General features: G+C 45.5%; 1 pseudogene; it reads right to left on the bottom strand.

Annotated features, from left to right (window-relative positions):
• Window positions 1-4,043: 4,043 nt before the first annotated feature.
• Window positions 4,044-5,590, bottom strand: LOC118575910 (annotated as a pseudogene).
• Window positions 5,591-6,149: the final 559 nt, after the last annotated feature.

Below are 6,149 nucleotides of genomic sequence, written 5' to 3'. Positions count from 1 at the left end.
TATTTAATGCTTTTATAATTGGCACATGTCAAAAGGACCATAGAAATAGAAGCTGTGATAGAATTGCTCAATTATTATTGCTTTCATATTTTAAATGCAAAATGGTGCCTACATGTAGAACTGGAGGCTTAGAAAGTTCAGGAGAAAAGGTGTTTGACAAACAGTTATCAATGAAAAACAGCCTAAATTAAATACTAATTATATGGGATTGAGATTGAAAGATTATTGGATTCTGGTGCTGGATATATCTAAAATTTCACAAGAATTCTGTGATGCCAACTGGCCTCTACAAGAAGTCAGGAAAATGGAGGCTGTTACAGGATCTTAGAGCTGTAAATAAAACCATGCTTCTCATGGGAGCAACACAGCCTGGTTTGCCTACACCTGTGGCAATTCCTAAACATTGGCATTTAATTGTGATTGACTTACATAGATAATTTATTGGCTGCTAAAGATAAAAACTTGTTTTTGATGCCTTTTCTAAATTTCAAGAGGTTCTTAGGCTGGCTAATTTACAAATAGCCCCAGAAAAGGTACAGGTATCTTTTCCCTATCATTACTTAGGTCATGAATTGTTACAAACAGGCATACGTCCACAAAAGATTCCTCTGCATGCAGATCAGCTACACACTTAATGATTTCCAAACCTTTCTGGGAGATATTCAATGGCTTCGGTCCACTTTGAAGATTCCAACAGGTCAGCTTCGCCCCTTGTATGATGTCTTAAAGGGTGACCCTGACCCTTCATCTGCCGTGAATTAACAGCTGAAGGGCGTACAGAGGCTCATGTGCAATATATAGATCTTTCTTCTCCCTTATTGTATTTGATATTTTGTTTTTCTCATTCACCTACTGGAGTGATTTGGCAAACAGGTCCTATTCTGTGGGTACATTCCTCAGCTTCTCCAGTGAAAACCATTACTCCTTATCCTCAGGCTGTTGCTCAGATTATATTTAAGGGAATCAAGATCAGTGTTCAAACTTTTGGTAAGGAGCCAGATATTGTGGTGACCCCATACACCCAGTCTCAAATAGCATGGTCGCAAACTAATGATAATGACTGGACCATACTGACATGCTCCATGCAGGGTCAGTTTGATACTCAGTACCCCTCCAATGATGTGTGTCAATTTTTTAAATTGCATCCTGTCATATTTCCCAAGATAGTACAGATGACTCCTATACCTCGGGCCCGTGTAGTATTTACTGATGGCACATCACGTGGTTTTGCTGTGGTAGTTTCTGGTAACATAGTGAAAAAAATAAAAGTCCAAGGCCCTTCTGTCCAGATGGCAGAGGTACAGGCACTGTTGCTTGCTTTACAGATGTTTTCTGATGAGTGTGTAAATATTTCTACTGATAGCCAATATGTGGCACATGCAATTATGCCTTTGGAGACAACAGCCTACACACCATCCATTTCTCCATTCATGAATATTTGTTGCAAGTGCAAGGACTCCTATGGTCCCGCTCACATAACCTTTATGTGGGCCATATTAGAGCTCAGACTCAATTGCCTGGACCTCTAAGTGAAGGTAATCAGAGGGCTGATGCCATTACTCATATGGCTGTCACATTAGTTTGTTCCACCTTTAAAAAGGCTACACAGTTGCATCAACGTTATCATCTTAATGCTGGATCTCTTCATCATCATATGAGAACAAGCCATCCAGATAGTTCAATCATGTCCTCTTTGTGCTGAATTTTTACATGTTCCTCATTTGGGAGTTAATCCCTGAGGACTTTTAACTAATCATGTGTGGCAGATGGACGTCACACATGTACCTTCCTTTGGAAAATTACAATATGTCCATGTGTCTATTGATACATGTTCCTCTTTAATTTTTGCCTTTTCAGGGGAAAAGGTTAAGGATGTAAAGAATCATTGTCTTCATGCCTTTGCTTATATGGGAGTGCCTAAATGCATAAAGACTGATAATGGTCCTGCCTACAGCAGTACAGGATTTTCAAAATTCTGCCAAGATTTTTCTATTGCTAATAAGACTGGTATTCCTTATAACCCTCAAGGACAGGCTATAGTAGAACGCTGCCATTGTACCTTAAGACCATATATTGCTAAAGTAAAAAGGGGGGGCTAGGGGCTCATCTCTCCTCCCCACATTCTATTTTTTCTCCTTGTTTTATACATTTAAAATTTTTGTATTGGTGGATTCTGCTGGAGTATCTGCTGCAGATTAGCACTGGAGGGCTCCTGTTGCAGATCACCCTGTGGTGCGATGGAAGGATCTTTCTACTGGCACTTGGAAGGGACCTGATCCGGTGTTGGTGTGGGCCCGGGGTTCTGTTTGTGTCTTTCCTCAGGACAATGAGGTTCCTCTTTGGGTTCCTGAGTGCTGTGTGCGCCCTGTGGCTGCTGCTGAATCCCAGCATGGCAGAGACCTATTGGGCCTTCGAGAAAAACTATCCCCTTCTGATGCCAATGGGGATTAAGAGCCCAATACAGCCGGCCTTGGCAAGCAGTAACATAAGCCTAGGAACTGTAGACATGCGGTTGGATTCTTCAGAAGGTAGTATATGGTAACTGCTCTTTCAAGTATGTTGGAGAACGTGTCACCCAGACACCTTGGAGATTAAGGATAACCCCGAAGGTCACTGACTTCCATTTGTTAACACTTACCATGCCAGCTAAGCCTTTTTCATTGGTTTGCCAGCCCTCTTCAAGCTGGTATAGTACCTACTCTTCAGGAGTGGCTCTGTGCAACATTTATTGGCCTCCTGAAATTCATCTAGCCTCTTTTGAAGATACCTTAAAATCTGTGAGCCTGAATGTAGCAATAATGAGACCATTAGTTCTGCTCTTTGTCTTCTGTCTGTCTCTTTTTTTTTCTTTATGGTTCTTAGTTGTTCTTTTACAGAGCTGCCAGCTCAAGTCGAGCTGGGATCAAGAAATGGGCCTTGGTGGTTCGTGTTCCTGGAGCGTGTGTCCATGCCAAATGGACTGTGGCAGTTAGACACCTGATGATGCTCACATGCTCCAGAAGAGAATTTGACACTGCTGCTGCCATTGTTGCTGTTATAGCAGTGGCAGCCACTGCTGCTACTATTTCTGGATTGCCATTTCCCTACAGCTTAGCACAATGGAGACCCTGGCAGCAAAAGTACTCACCATAGTTAATTACTCTTTTCATTCTATTGGGCATGATAAATTTAATTCAGTAGTATATACATTTCGATTGGCTTTGAATGTATAAATTCAATAAACTCCAAGTTCCATTTGCTCTCAGGATACCATCTTACAAGGACTCCAATTTGCAGTAAGGCTCGTTAAAGAAGGGAATGGCTCAATTGCCTCTAGCCTACGGCTATGGTGGTTAGGACTTCTGGTCTTTTCTGTGTCACACAGATTGCAAGCCCAGCCCCACTTTGAGATCTTTGGCAGCAGTTAACCCTACAGCTCACCTAGTTGAGCCTGTATGATAATGAGTATTCAGAGATGGGTAATGCTTGGAGGGCGGTGTCAACCTAAGACTTGTGTGGCCTGGGCAAGTGTCTCCATGACGGATAAGGCAACCTGCTGACATCCCACACAACCAAAGTCAGAAGCTCATTTTTTAGTAAAAAGGGGGACCTGTAGGGCCCTGGAACTCCCAAGTTGGGTAACTACTGCCCTGCTTGCCTGACCTGACCCGATGTCCTCACTATGCTGATTCCCTGCTGGTCTCCACCCTCCTGAATGCTTAAGGGAAGTTCTTTGTGTATCCTGTGTTTGGTGTAAACAGCTTAGATCAAGAATGTAGAACATTCACTAGGGAACTTCTGCCCTCCGGGGTTCCTCCTTTATGCTGTAAGCCTCCCTTCTTCGATAAAGGCATTCAGCATCCCCTGGCACGAATGACCTGCTGTCTTTTGTCTCTGTTTTTCCATCCACAGCCCCTTGCTTGGACATGGTAAACAGGTGGTGGTAGCATGGGCGCTACAGCAACAAGCATTGCTTGAGGCAGTTCAGAGTCTTCTGTTTTCTTCCTCCTCCTCCTCTCCCTCCAGTCTCTCCGTTCCTAGAGCAAGCTTCTAGGGGTGGCCACTCAGGTTCTCTCTGCGTGCAGCATCTGGATGAGAAGGTTACTGCAGGGTACATCCCAGTTCACATGCTTGCCTTAGAGGTACTCGTCCACCTGCATGCGGAGTGCCTGGATTTCTGGGAGTAGAAGAAGCAGTTGTCCAAACTTCTCTGTTCGCTGGGGGTAGTTGCAAACCGTGTAGTCCTGCCAGGCAGCATTCACCTGTTCCTGGACACCTTCCACCAGCTGGAAGTTCTCAAGATTCTTGACATCTAAGCTGAACAGCACTAGGAGCTTCAGACATACAAACTCTGGATGGTCAAACTGTAGAGAACAAAGTCTCAGGACTAGCTCCTGTGAATGACTCAGGAGGTTGGTGAGTGTGACTCTGGCTTGCGAGGCTATGCTGGAGTAGTCAACTTGTTGCCCAGTAATCAGCAAGAGGTACCCTTCCTTCCCATGTACCACTTGCCAGTAAATGTGATCAAGGATCAAGAGCTCACTCCAGCAGTTCTGAGGCAGCTTTATTTGGTCATCAACCTTCAGGTCTCTGAAGAAGACACTACTCCTGGCCCACTCAACAATGGAGAAGAGGGTCTGGTCTGCCATTTTGCACATGAGCCCAAATGTGTTCAGCTTTTCATGCTTGCCTCAGTTAGCCTGCTCTTGCTGTGAGTAAGCTGAGATTTTCACTCGAATTTGAGGCTCATCTGGTTCACACTTCAGAAGTTCCAGTATCAGGCATGGTGTGCTGCCTGGGGAGCTTATCTGGTAACCATCCATGTAGGAGTAGTCCATCACTGACTCAGGCAAGCTGATGTGGGGATCTGGGTACTCAGACTTGATGGCCAGGGTAGGAAAGTGACCATATGGTTGGTAACCTTGCAGGCTGCCAGGAGGTGGCATTGTCATGCTAATGGGGAGGTGACAAAGGGACTTCTGTCATAGTCTGTGGGAGGCAAGGCAGCAAGGTTCAGAGGTAGGCCTTTGGAGGCAGAATGGATGTTCTGAATTTCAGAGAGGATGGTCAGGTCCAAGGGCATCACTTGCATCACCTGAGTCATGGATTCCAGCTTAAATCCATCAGCTCCGATGAGGGATGAGGGCTTTCTTCTGTTGCTTTAGGGCCCTGTCTCTCTTGTACATCGGCCCCAACTTACTTCTGCCTCCTTGCATGCGCTCACCTCCTACGGCTTCTAGCTTCCTTCCAACACTTGGACATTTTTGGAATTGACAGTAAGGACTATGTTTTCTCTTTGTTTTGGCAGTTCTGGCAGTTCTGGTTTTATATACATGTGTACCTTTTATTGATTTGGACTGTTCACTTAAAAAAACCCTTGTAGCTTTGACAGGTAAGGAGACCATAATGGTACCCGAATACTTTATCGCCACAAACAGGACATAGCTCTTTGAGATCTTCATCATGGAGAAATTCACCATTTTAAATTGAGACACTTGTTAGTTTTCCGGCATCTGCCCCTGTTCCCCATGCGATCAGGCCAGTCTCCACTTTGGGCAGCATGACAAGAGGGCTGCAGGAAGGAATGGGGGTCGTGTCGGTCTGGAAGCCCAGCACCTGGACACGGGCAGCACAGATTCAACTCAGGCGGAAAGAGAGAAGGGTGACCAGCGTGCCAACTTACCCACCCACTCGCCCAGGGCTGCCAGGCAGGACTTCGGAGCCCTGTAGGATCCCGCAGCTCCAGAGATGTCCCTGAGCTGAGCACAGGAGCCAGCACACTGAAATGGTCCTGCTGCTGGGGTTCTGCTAGGCAAAGGCAGAGGCAGCAAGGGCCAGGGCTCTGCTGACTGGGACAGCTGTGCTGGCTTGCTCTGGAGGGCAGCAGAGAGGCCTCCAGCTGCTACTGCCCCAGCTGCTGAAGGGCTCCAGGACTCCTTCCCCTCCCTGAACCCGCCCTCTGGCTCAGAATCTGTGGGGGTCTCTCTCTTTCTCTCTTAATTGTTGATCTTAGTGCCTGTGCTATTGGTGTTCTGTTCAGGAAGTTTTCTCCTGTGCCAACATTGTTGAACATTTTTAAAGTGTTTCTTGTCCATTTGAAATTCTTCTGTTGAGAATTCTCTCTTTAGATCTGTACACCATTTTCTAATTGGAATGTTTGATTTGGCTAT

The sequence above is a fragment of the Onychomys torridus genome, unplaced genomic scaffold (genome assembly GCF_903995425.1).
Source record: "Onychomys torridus unplaced genomic scaffold, mOncTor1.1, whole genome shotgun sequence".
NCBI classification, from domain to species: domain Eukaryota; kingdom Metazoa; phylum Chordata; class Mammalia; order Rodentia; family Cricetidae; genus Onychomys; species Onychomys torridus.
Note: the sequence above shows the minus strand (reverse complement) of the source record. Positions and strands in the feature narration are given on the sequence as shown.